Source organism: Garra rufa, chromosome 19, assembly GCF_049309525.1.
Source record: "Garra rufa chromosome 19, GarRuf1.0, whole genome shotgun sequence".
In the NCBI taxonomy this organism is placed as follows: Eukaryota; Metazoa; Chordata; class Actinopteri; order Cypriniformes; family Cyprinidae; genus Garra; species Garra rufa.
The window spans coordinates 17,118,932-17,132,727 of record NC_133379.1 but is presented as its reverse complement, the minus strand read 5'-3'; the positions used below and the strand labels follow the sequence as shown (position 1 = coordinate 17,132,727).

The 13,796-nt window shown below is 33.8% G+C and overlaps 3 non-coding genes across 3 annotated transcripts; 1 reads left to right on the top strand and 2 right to left on the bottom strand.

The window, feature by feature from the left end:
• Positions 1-685: 685 nt before the first annotated feature.
• trnas-uga (transfer RNA serine (anticodon UGA)) lies at positions 686-767 on the bottom strand. Its single transcript has one exon. It is a non-coding gene; the product is annotated as a tRNA-Ser (tRNA).
• Positions 768-3,242: 2,475 nt separating this feature from the next.
• Positions 3,243-3,314, top strand: trnaa-cgc (transfer RNA alanine (anticodon CGC)). The gene has a single exon. It is a non-coding gene; the product is annotated as a tRNA-Ala (tRNA).
• Positions 3,315-3,862: 548 nt separating this feature from the next.
• trnav-uac (transfer RNA valine (anticodon UAC)) lies at positions 3,863-3,935 on the bottom strand. The gene has a single exon. It is a non-coding gene; the product is annotated as a tRNA-Val (tRNA).
• Between the last annotated feature and the right edge of the window lie 9,861 nt (positions 3,936-13,796).

Below are 13,796 nucleotides of genomic sequence, written 5' to 3'. Positions count from 1 at the left end.
TGTCACAAGTGTCCATTTTTTGAACTTGAGATTTACACAAGCTGAATAAATAAGCTTTCAATTGGTTCATGGTCTGTTAGGATAGGACAATATTTGGCCAACATATAGCTATTTTAATATTTGGAATATGAGAGCGCAAGCAAAAATCTAAATATACATATATAAAAAAAAGGGTAAGACCATATTTGGCCGAGATAAAACTATTTGAAAATCTGGAATCTGAGGGTGCAAAAAAAAAAAATATATTTAGAAAATCGCCTTTATATTTGCTCAAATGAAATTCTTAGCAATGTATATTACTAATCAAAAAGTTAAGTTTATATACATTTACGGTAGGAAATTTACAAAATATCTTCATGAAATATGATCTTTACTTAATATCCTAATGATTTTTGGCATAAAATCTGCAATTTTGACCCATACAATGTATTTTTGGCTATTGCTACAAATATACCCGTGCTACTTAAGACTGGTTTTGTGGTCCAGGGTCACATATATTTGTTATGAGCATCAAAAATAAAGCAAATGTCATTTTAGAAATTATTTAATCACAAATCTTTCGAGAATGTGTGCATTTTAGTCATTTGCCGTGCATTATATGTCTTTAAACTGAATACAGTCATAAAAATACTAAGGAGAGGTGTACTGTGTAGGTCCGACGGAAACAGAAAAACAAATGCATTTCCGCTGCGAGCAGGGTTCGAACCTGCGCGGGGAGACCCCATTGGATTTCAAGTCCAACGCCTTAACCACTCGGCCATCGCAGCTTACCGCTACGCCTCAGTCGTACGCTATAGAACCCTTGTAATCGCAATTGTACCACCTTCCACTAATTTATCGCTTGGTCTTTTTGTTTTCGTTCTGTTAATCATGATCGCATTTCAAATTATTGCAAGAGAAACATTCTTCTACGAATTTTGCACAGACTGTTCCTCTGCTTTTGGTAATAAGGTTAATTTAATGTCAATCGGGGTTAACAACTATGGTTACCTGGCTGGTGTGATATTTTGATGACATGGAGTGAAATCCCTATTTGAGGTTTTAAGGATCCAAGTTCTTTATATAAAAAAGTTATCCCTTAAAGTTTGAGTAGAAATAGCTTGCAAAAACGCAATTATAAAGGCAACGAGATTGTTAAATCTGTTCTGAACGATTAAACCGGAAGTGAAATGTTAACTCGTTTCCGGGGGTTTTGGCCTACAAAAATACGTCATCCTTGTAGCACTCTATTATCTAAGGTAATTTACCGTACATACTCAGTTACACTATGGTGTAAAGTCCTAAAATTTATTAGCGAAAATATTCAGTATTCAAGACCTTGTTCACTATAATGTACTCTGGCTTTACTGACTATCCTGACAAAGAGGAACAGTACTTTTACTTAATTACCTTACTCATTCTATTGACCAAATTTCACATTCATAAGTGTAAATTTACTAATAAAAAAAACAATTTTACGATTTTGTTGACTGAAATATGTATTTATATCGACAGTATTCGAGACTCTGTGAATAAGAAAGCTTTAAGAACTTTGAAAGTTTGTGAATTTTACAATATATTATATATATATATATATCTTGTATTTTGTTTTTTAAGTTTAATACATTCCTCCCCCTGGAAACTATTTTTGTTTGTTATTTGTCTTTCTATATTTTTTCTTTTCTTTTTTTTTTGTTCTTTGAATTAAAAAAAGGCAATTTACCAGCCATATTTGTTACTGGTTAGTTTATACAAATAGTAATGCAGGAATATGCACATTTTAATCTAAATTACTGTTATTGTTATTATTATTACAGATTATAGAAGAAATGTATTACAATACTTATATTTATGGGGAGTTTTTATTTTGTCAGAAAACTGAACGCGAAGTATGCCGTTTCTGCGCTAGTGTCACCTAGATGAAATACAAAAAAATAGATAATTTATTATTAGCCTTACAATATTTGATTATTTTATATAGGGCTTAACAATAAAGAGCTAACATGTGTGGCAAAAACTACAGTTTAGCTTACCTGTTTAGAAGAAACTCAGCAAGTTCAAGCTTGATTGAAACCCAAACCTTCCAAAATTCCTCCACGTTGCATCGCCAATGCTGACCCTTGTTTTACCTCATTGTCTGTCTTAGTGTATTTTACCAATGTATCATGTAGGCATTTTTGAGACTAGTAATGTTAAGGTTATTTTTGGTCAAGATTTGCTAAACAGAGTTACTGATCTAAAAGCTGTGAAAAAAAATGAAGTCCACTCTGTGCGGAAAATGTATATGTAATTATGTTTGAAAACAATGTTAGCAGCAACTAGGAATAGGCAGCCCTGTTTATTTTCTTTTAACTATAGGACTATACAGCCATCTAGTGGTTATATGGTATTACAGATGGTAAATGTTGCATAATTTAAAAGTAAATATTTAACGTTTAAACAAAATATTTGCCTATGCTCATCCCTAAAAGAGCTAGGCCACCTAGTCATAAATCTCTAGTGATGTCCCTGCCTGGGAGGTGTTTACACTTTCGGAGATAAACATTCATACTAGTAGTAGTCAAAAACAATAAACTGGTTAAAGGGATAGTTCACTCCAGAATGACAATTCTGTCTTCATTTACTTTGTTCCAAACACGTATGAGTTTTTTTTTTATTTTTTACTTTTACTCAAATGTGTTTTTTGGCCAGATACAATTAAGTAAAAATTTCACTAAGTGTCTGTACTTTAACTTAAGTAGGCCTATAATTTTGGGGTTCTTTTTTGTACCCCTAAATATACTCACCAAGCCGACATTTACTTGCCTTTGGTGCATGACGAATGGATGGCGCTGTTAGCTGCTGCAGTGCTGTAGAAAGCAACACACAGAAAATGAATGAATTTAAAAAATAGTATTATAAACTTTGTCTTGTAACTGTTTCCGATCAAGAATATCTCTTCCAGACCAATCAGGCCATGTGCTGGTGAAAAAAATCCTATGCACAGGTTTCGTTATTTATTTTGGATGGCGTGAGAGCGTTTTAAACTGGCGCGTGTAACGTTACATTTTAAGTGTTTCAGCATTAATTTTAGAAAACTTTAAGTTATTTCATGGTAAATGCTTTTTAGCTAACGGTTTTCCCGGTGACAGTTTTTTGTTGCTCTCTCTAAGTCCTACAAATTTGCAATTAAAGCTAAAAAAGAAGGCAGTCACACTACCTTTGAGTAATATGCGTATGTTCTTATATTTTTAGAACAATTTCACAAGCCTTTTACGTCACGTGGGGATGTAGCTCAGTGGTAGAGCGCATGCTTCGCATGTATGAGGTCCCGGGTTCAATCCCCGGCATCTCCACTTTTTTTCCGACTACACATTAAAAACTCGTTTTTTTGTGTGCTGGTGACTACAATCAAATTATACTCTTTTTACTATCTTTTATAAGAAACTATTTCATTTAAATACTATCTGACAATTGTCCTCTCCGCAATAAACTTTAAACTTAAACTACAATAATACGGTTTCATTTAAAAAATATCATTTTCAACCAACTGTCATCCCATAACTGCACTAAAAAATATCACAAGTAACTAGGAAAGACAAAACTTCAACTATCAGCTTCATACACAACTTTTACATCACCACGACTTCAGCAGAAAATCCAAGAGTATTGTATAAAGTAACATATTATGCTGGCCTTAGTTAAAACGGTTAACGTTAGTAGATATAACTGTTTTTGTACAGTTAAAACCGAGATAAGATGAGTAAACAGACATTAATGCCTCTAACGCCATAATTGAATGCAGACTACTCTAATAAGACACTACTCTGCAAGTAAAGCTATATATGTGTCCTATAACGTCAAAACAACCATAGCATCATACTAAATGTTAAAAAAAAAATGATGGTTCCACTGGGGCTCGAACCCAGGACCTTCTGCGTGTAAAGCAGACGTGATAACCGCTACACTATGGAACCCGTATGTGCACCTCCGAACAACGTTGACTATTAAAGATGATGTCATTCCACTTCACTTAAGACGTTTCATTCACCATAACAGCTAAACGAAAACGTAAACAAATCACGATTTTAAATGAACATATAGGCTGAGATACACTATAGTATTTTAACGAAACGATAAATAATGCAAAATTGTGCCTGACCGCACTGTAAAGGGTAACGTTAACGTTAATTTCACGTTGAAGGCACCAAGCGCGTGGAATTTTTTTTCTACATGTAATGTTAATTGATTAATTTTACCAAACAATGCCATATGTGCGTTTTGCCTGTTTTAAGTCGGAAGCTCAAACATTATCAGCGAAAGGAAACAACTGCGCTGCAGAATCCGCAGCATTCACACCCGCAGTCGACTGCGATAGAACCGCACACACAGTTATTCCGCTAGAGACATCCGACTGAACAACCAACCCACCAGCTCTGTCTGTCCATATTATTATGCAGTATATAAACATGGCGGTTTATCACCATGCATCAATGCGAAATGATCATCTATATATAGATGTCACGTCGTAGAGCATATCTTCTAAAGGTAAAAGGAAAAGTCTTATCGTGATTTAGGTTATTATACTAAGGGATTATACAATATAGCTTTTTGGTAGCTTATCTGTATGCATAAAATATCTAAAATGCCAAGACCGGACACCGGAGGAGACTGATTGAACTAACCAAGAATACAGCATCCGAAAAATATGGGATACAAGGTAGGCATGGATTTTCTATTCGTCTCATCCACGCAGCATCATTTCTCAATGCATCTTGACGTTTTTGGAATTCTTTATCTAACATAATATTGGTGGTGTTTTACATTTTAGATGTTCGGTGCTAGCATTTAAATAAAAATATATGAAATATGAAAAATACCTCAGTTTATATATTTATAGTTTTTTTCTCTCTCTATATTTACTCTGCGTGTTATGTAAAACAGAATGCGGTTGGATAAAACTGGCCTGTGCATGTCATATATTTTTTTGATTTAACACTCTCATGTCCCATCCAAACTTATAAAGGCCTTTTTGTCTGATAGTCATATTTACGTATTATTTGTAGACAGTTTGTTTCTAGCCATAGCTATCTTTATATCTTTAATATGTTGTTCAATTTGTATTTATTGATACGATTAAGGACACAATACAATACAAACAATTAAATATAACAGCTTAGGTCATTTCTTGATTAAAAAATGTTTTATATATTCACTAATATATTTCTTCTCTATATATTTTCCTCTCTATATATATGTGACTCTGGACCACAAAACCAGTTATAAGTAGCACGGGTATATTTGTAGCAATAGCCAAAAATACATTGCATGGGTCAAAATTATAAATTTTTCTTTAATGCCAAAAATCGTTAGGATATTAAGTAAAGATGATGTTCCATTACAATATTTTGTAAGTTTCCTACCATAAATATATCAAAACATATTTTTTTATTTAGTAATATGCATTGCTAACTTCATTTGGACAACTTTAAAGGCGATTATTCTCAATATTTTTATTTTTTTGCACCCTCAGATTTTCATACAGTTGTATCTTGGCCACAAATTGACCCTTATGACTGTTTTTGTGGTCCAGGTCACATATTTTGTATACTTCTGCACATATTAGTATTTAAATATGCAAACTCAGAGACGTTCCTCTATTAAGATGACAACATATCAGTCTATCTTCGATTATATATGTTATATCATAGTTCTTATTACAGTTTTTTCCCCCAAAGTTAAGAGGGAAATTTTCTAATTTTCTTTTAAAACCTGATATCACGCTTTCATTACAAATAATTTATTTTCACATAATCATTTTAAAACACACGATTATTGTAACATGATACAATAACATTTAGTTTAATCAAATCTATATCAAATAATGCAGGATGTTTCAAATCACCCTTGTTCTTGAATCCTGAATGAATTAAATGTTTTACAGTATTGTAGGCTACAGCTGCCACATTAAAAAATACCTCTTAGGCTATGTAACTAACCGTAATTAACATATACATAATTTATAATCCATAATGTTCGTGATTCTATCCAGTGTGTTAACGAAAGGTTTTGTGCTTGAACAGTTTGCTGCTAAAACAGTAAATGTTCTCACCATATGACTGAATCTACAGTGCCCTCCACTAATATTGGCACCCTTGGTAAATATAAGCAAATGTGACTGTGAAAACAAATCTGCATTGTTTATCCTTTAGATCTTTGATTTGAAAAATCACAAAATTCAAACCTTTCATTGAAGTAAAACAATGGAAACTGGGGGGAAATCTCATTATGCAATAAATGTTTTTCTCTAGTTCATGTTGGCCACAATTATTGGCACCCCTAGAAATTTGTCTAAGTAAAATATCTCTGAAGTATATTCCCATTAATATTACAATTTCTTCAGCACACCAGGGTGGCTAGGAGTATAAAATTGTCCAGCCATGACTTTCTGTTCCACATGATTATATATATGAGGAACACAAAAGTCAAATTTTTGTTTGTTGAGCTTCACAAAATAGAAAGTGGATGTAAGCAAAGAGCTAAAGCATTGGAAATCCCCATTCCCACCATCAGGGCAATAATTAAGAAGTTCCAATCAACTAAAGATGTTACAAATCTGCCTAGAAGAGGACGTGTGTCTATATCATCCTAATGCACGATAAGGAGGAGAGTTTGAGTGGCCAAAGACTCTCCAAGACTCTGCTGAGTCTTTAATGTTGTGGACCTATTTTTCTGCCGGAGGTCCTGGACATCTTGTTTAGATACATGGCTTCATGGATTCTATCAAATACCAGCAGATAAAAAATCAAAACCTGACTGCCAATGTTAGAATTCTTATAATGGGCCATGGTTGCATCTTCCAGCAGGACGATGATCCAAAACAAACATCAAAATCAAGACAAAATTGTGTCACTGAGCACAGAATGAAGCTTCTACCATGGCCGTCCCAGTTCCCTGACCTGAACCCTGTATAGAAACTGAAGAGAAGAAGCACCAACATGAAGCTGGGAAGAGAGAGATTCTGGAGAATCTAGAGAGATTCTGTATGAAGAAATGGTCTCTGATCTCTTGTCAGGTGTTCTCCAAACTCATTAGACATTGTTGGAGAAAACTCAGAACTGTTAGCTTCGTAAGAAAAGAACGTTGCAATAATTGGGTGCCAATAATAGTGGCCAACGTGAACTAGAGAAAAACATTTATTTCATAATGAGATTTCACCCCCAGTTTCTATTGTTTTACTGCAAAGACAGGTTAGAATTTTGTGAATTTTTCGAATGAAAGATCAAAAGGATAAACAATGCAGATTTATTTTCACATCCACCTTTGCTCATATTTAACAAGGGTGCCAATATTAGTGGAGGGCACTGTATATTATAGATGACCTTTTCAGAGGAAAGGTGAGTTGTAGTAATTTGACACTTCCTGCCAGAGTAAAGCTTTTGTTTACAGTACCACTTGGCGTAAATGTAAAATGCCTGTATTTGATGCAACAGTTACCTGCCATCTGCATCTCTGATCAGTCTGAAGGTTACACAATCTGTTTCATCTCATTTCCTGTTTCGTGGTCTTTCAGTCTCACACACACAAACTTTGAAAACTTCTGTTTGTCAGCATTCAAAATAAAGTTGCCTAACAAGATTACATTGACTATCCATTTTAGAAATTGGAAACTTGCTTAGCAGAATCTCTATTTATAGATTCATTGCTTGACCATTAAGATCAGCTGTGATTAAAAGACAAACAAATGTATTAAACTGAACGGATTTAATTTTATCATCATATATGTTAACTTTCCTTGACTTTAGGTGTGTTCGACTTTATTTGGCACTGCACTGATCAATCTGTGAGAGCTTCCGCTTGCAGTCGGGCGGAATTGAAAGCAGAGATACGAAGTTTAAGCTCCCCAGTGACGCTCACATGGTGTTTGCATACTTTATCACAGATAAAGTGAATTAAATGCAGTATCTGCCAAATACAGATATTTGAGAGACATTTACATGAAGTTACAAACACTTTTCATGTACTGTGTAATACAGCGCCATCTGTACACAAATAAAGTTCAACATAAAACTAAACTATTTAAATACCAATAAGGTGGGCCAATATATACTTTCATTAGTGACTCAATATAACATTGCAACTACAGTAAAAGAGCCTTTACTCTTATAAAAACAGATGTGTGAGCATTACTGAAGGTTTTAAAATAAACAGGAAACACAGCACATTTCATGTGGTGAATATGGCCCATGTAGAAACTGCCGTGTTGTCATCAGATCTTCTGCAGCCTCTCGAATCGCTCTCTTGCTACTTTGATGTCACAGCATGCATTGCTTCAAGTCAGCCGCTGATTGGCTGTCTGCGCAGTGCTGCATGAAGTCGAACACACCTAATGAATCTGGTGTTTTTGTCATGTGATGGTATCGTTATGTCATCTGATAGTGTTGCGTGATATTAATTAGCTACATCTTATAAGACTCTCAATGATGCTCTTTTATACCCTGATGAAAGCCGGTTAGTTGGTATGTGGTGGTTTTCACTTTGTAAGGCTGAAAGCTATGATTTCATAGACTTTTTATCTTTTAAATCGCACTTTGAATGCCATACACTCTTAAAAATAAAGGTGCTTCACAATGCCATAGAAGAACTTTTTTCTCTAAATGGTTCCATAAAGAACCTTTAACATCTGAAGAATCTTTCTGTTTCACAAAAGGTTCTTTGTGGCAAATAAGGTTCTTCAAATTATAAAAAGTTAAGCAAGAAATGGTTCTTTAAAGAACCTTTGACTGAACGGTTCTTTGTGGAACCAAAAATGGTTCTTCTATGGCATCTTTTGAAGCACCTTTATTTTTAAGAGTGTAGACTACCAATTTAGCACTAAGCTGAATATCGCTTAAAGAGCACTCTTCATACATAATGTTTATATAGGCCATTCTAGAGAATTGGTGCAAACTGCTCTCCCACAATAAAAAAACACATTTGAAAAGTATTTAGTTACTCAAATCTTAGATGTTTACTATTCTATTATCTGTAGACCTTTTTCCTGAGTAAACGATGAGCGCCGCCATTATGAATTCTAACGTCAGATTGAATGTTTTTCTGTTCCGGTTTCCATAGGAACCCATTCAAATAGCGTCCATCTGTTTTTAATGTAGCTACCTTCCGCTGCTTCGTGTCATCTACACACTCATTAAAGTGAGGCACTGACAAATGACGGTCATTGCGACATTGCCAAGTGATGGCGCTATGGAGCCATGTGCTTTTTAAAAACATTTTAATAGGTTTAACATTAGTTTATTAGCTCGGAATATACCCTAATTTGACTAGAAACAATGCAGACCGGAAATGCAAAGCATTCTTTCAGTTAAGAGTCGGACTTACTTCCGTGTTCAGGAAAAAGGTCTATTGAAACCCACAATAATATTTAAAATATTAGTAAGCTTAATATATATAAAATCATCATTTATTCAATTTGAAGGTGGCTGTCCCAAACCCTAACCCCTCAATTTTCAATGTATGAAAATGATATTAAAATAAATGGTGTATTTTTTTACATTGTTGTTTTTAAAAGTATCTTTTTGATTCTTTTAAAAAGATAAATATTTATTTTATACTTTCTTTGTAAATTAGGCATCTTTATGTAAAAATTTGTATCCTGCATTTTTCATGTCTCTACCGAAAAAGTGTATGTTTTAGTCCATCGGCTGAGACTGATTTTAGCTACACACCTACATTTATGATCAGGAAATATTTCTATGTCACTCTCTCTCATAGCTACAAGGAGTGAGTAGATAGGCCCCATTTTTTGGAGGTAAATGTTTTTAAAAGTCAGAAAAATCTGGGTGTAATTTTAAGGAGCGTTACTAACGAACACCTTTTTTCTGCAATTAAGCACAATTTTTGTGAATTAATCCAAATGCATGTAACCATGTACTGATTAGAATCTTTTAGCTAGGTTCAAGAATATCTAAAATTGTCACTACCAAAACAGTAACGACCAAAACATTTGTTGAAATTTCGGTAGTGATATATTTGTGTTTTTTTTGGAGGGGAGGTGGGGGTGTTATCCCATAAAATTGTCACAGTCATGACTAAAACATGTCATTGTTCCGGTAGTGACAAAAGGAAACACAAAATCCTTTTTTGGTGGGAAAAAAAATCAAGTACACTAATGCATTTTTTTAATGTGTTTTAGTAGTGTTTAAGTATGCAAGTTAAAATTCTGTAATATAATGTGGTCACTATAAAGCATTACTGTCACTACCGAAAAAGTGCAGTCACTACCGAAATGGGATGTTTTGTCAACAATAAATTATACTGAATTATCAACTACGATGTTATGACAGTTTCTGGATCAGTGTATATTCAAACTAATGAATCCTTAACTTTTAAATCAGTATTATCAACGTTTTGCCTTTTACAAAGAAAAAATTATTACAAGTACAACAAATCTCATAAATTGCATATGAAATATTGTTAAAAATGTAATTGTTATTGATTTACCTCTGAATTAAAAAAAAAATAGCAAAAAATATATTTACAATGAAGATGTAAACAAAATCTTAATAGGTCAATATAACCCTTCTAATTAAATTATTATTACTGTGTTTCGGTAGTGACAAATTTGGGGAGAGGACAAATATTCCAAAACATTCTGAAAATATGAGAATTAACTGCACAGTTACTAGAAATGTGTACCTTGGATATTATACAATTTGCATACATAACACATTTTCTTGGAAATATATATATATTTTTAAGACATTTCCAACTCTGACTTTGGACCAATTCTGTGGAATGGCCCATTATGAGGTTTTGGTAACTCGTGTTCTGTGTAACTTATATATATATATATATATATATATATATATATATATATATATATATATATATATATATATACACACATATACATATTATCTATGAGGAATTATTTAAATTGTAATATTCTGTACAAAAATATTACCTTAAATGGTCCTTTTTAGGCCAACCCCTATGGAACTACCACCATTTATTAAACTCATTTGTCTGCTCCCTTTAAGGTCTTGGCTGCAAGAGAATCTAGAGATTTGAAATGTACTCCAGACAGCTGAACTTCATTACTGAACTCTGCTAGCTTAAATGTAGGGCAACTGAAGTTACTTATTACAAGCATTTTACATATTTAATCCAACAGTTCAACACATCAGTCTTTTCCTTCAAAATTCATTTCTAACCTGACCAGGTCTTTAAAGTAAATATTTGACGGTTTCAAACTATTTTCTACTGTCTTCAGTTCAGCTGAATCTATGCTTCTACAGGTATCTGCCAACTCCTTCTGCAGAGGACATCCTTTAATTTTCTAATATTGTCTGTGATGAATTATCCAGATCCCAGGGGCTGCCATGGATCGCGTTAGCCTACTTTGGCGGTTGAGGCGCCGGGCCCGTCGAGGGGCCCTGTGCATGGCACTATTCTGTATGACTATGGCTCTCCTGTACACCTTATGCGCTGAAAACAGCATACCTGTCACAGATGCCATTTTCGGGGTGAAGGCTCGAACTCGAGCTCAGCCAAGAGCGCACACAATTGTTAAGGTAAATTACAGAGATTCCTTTCCTCACTACCTGCTGTTCCATTGAACGTGAACAATAGAGTGCTGTAGGAATGAATCCTAAAGCCTGGAAATAAGGTTTTCAGCACATGTTCCGGTTCCATTGTTCCATAGGTTCTTGGTTAAATGCCTGAAATAAGGTCTGTGGTTCAAACAATCCCAAGATTTTACATTTTATTCTACATCAAACATCAGCAAAATGCCACTTGTGATTTTGTTTTAAGCTTTTATTAAGCTTTTAACAAGCTAAAACTACACAAGTTTTAGGGGAAATTAAACTGAACAGGTAAACTACTTAGCATTTTCTTGCTTTTGTAAACTATTCTACCTCAAATTTTCCAACGTGTAGTTTTTAAATAAATACTCAAAGGGTTGTTGGGAAGCTTAATAGTGGCTGAAGTCATGCAACTATCATGTAATTTGCTTATTGCCTACCATTAGACCTTGATAAACTGTGTAACAATTTGCTTCAATTATCTTGATAAACAAACGTGTAAGAATCAAACTTTTGTTGTTCACAGAGCTTATTTTCTGCCGTAATTTATGGCTGTGTTTACAATGGCACAAAAAAATTCTGTTTGTTTTTTAGTTCACATCTGACACAGATTGGAATTTGCTGCACAAGTGTAAAGAAAAATCAGCATGAGATCAGATTTTTTTACTGTCCAATCTTTTACCAAGCTAAAACTACAAGTTTTAGGGGACATTAAACTAAACAGGTAAACTACTTACTAGTTTGCTTTTTCTTGCTTTTGTAAACTATTCTAACTCAAACTTACCAACTTGTAGATTTAAAAAAAATACTGCAAAGTTAAATAGTGGCTGAAGTCATGCGACTATTTGCTTATTGCCTACCATTAAACCTTCACTCCTGGCGATTTATAAACACTGAACAAATGAACAAATACATAAGAATCAAACATTCGTTGTTCACAGAGCTTATTTTCTGCCGTAAATTATGGCTCCGTTTACAATGGCACACAAAAAAATATTTTTAGTTCACATCTGACAGATCAGAATTTGTTGCACGTGTAAAGAAAAAATCTTGCACTTTTTCATGCCTGATCTAAAGCTACAAATTTTAGAGAACATTAAACTGAACAGGTAAACTACTCAGTAGTTTGCTTTTTCTTGCTTTTGTAAACTATTCTAACTCAAACTTACCAACTTGTAGTTTTTAAATAAATACCGAACGGGTTGTCTGAAGCTTAATAGTGGCTGAAGTCATGCGACTATGGTGTAATTTGCTTATTGCCTACTATTAGACCTTTACTCCTGGCGATTGATAAACACTGTAATTATTTGCTTCAATTATAACTCCTAATGCGAGGGTGACACTTTGCCCATAGAGATAGTGTTTTAATGCCAGCACGCTTGCATTTTATTCAGATGGAAACTTTATATAAGTAAGAAATTGCACATTCAGGTGCTGTGTTTTAACCGATTCCCTGTGAATTTTATAAATACAACAGCTTCGCTACTAAATGCTACATTATATTTCTTAGCAATGAGGTGATAACTTTTACTTGTTAGCAAGCTTTATACTCACTTGCGCATTCTCTCTCTCTCATTAATTTATTCAAATTAATTAAAGTGGTGGACAAAATTATTAGAACACTAATATTTGCACTAGCTAAAAAATGGGTTTAAGTCAGTTATTTCTATCTTTTGCTGTAGTGTGTCAGTGGGAAATATCAGTTTACATTTCCAAACATTAATTTTGCCAATAATTGTAATAATACAGTGAGATTTTTGTTTACACAAAGAGTCTGACAACAGCCAGTGCTCCACATAAACATCTGATCTCATCATCTTCCAGTCTGTCTGGATTTACATGAAGAAACTGAGCAAAAAGAGACAAACTAAATCCAGAAGAACTGTGGCAACATCTCCAAGATGCTTCAAGAAAACCTTCCTGCAAAGCTACAGAGCTGTTAAAAGTTTTAGGCACTTGATGATGAAAATGATGTAAAATGAGGATGCTGTCAAAATAATGTCATAAATAGATTTTCTTTATCAATTAATTTCTATTAACTAAATTAAATAAACATTTGGTGTGACCATCCTTTGCATTTAAAGCAGCTTTTGCCCTAGGTTCACTTGCACATCATTTTCATTTTGCAGGTAGGTCTCCTAAAGCATCTTTAGATGTTGCCACAATTCTGGATTTAAATAATTTATAAATTATTTTAATAGCAGGGTCTATCATGTGCATAGTAAAGCGATCACTGAGAATTGTTTTGGGTAA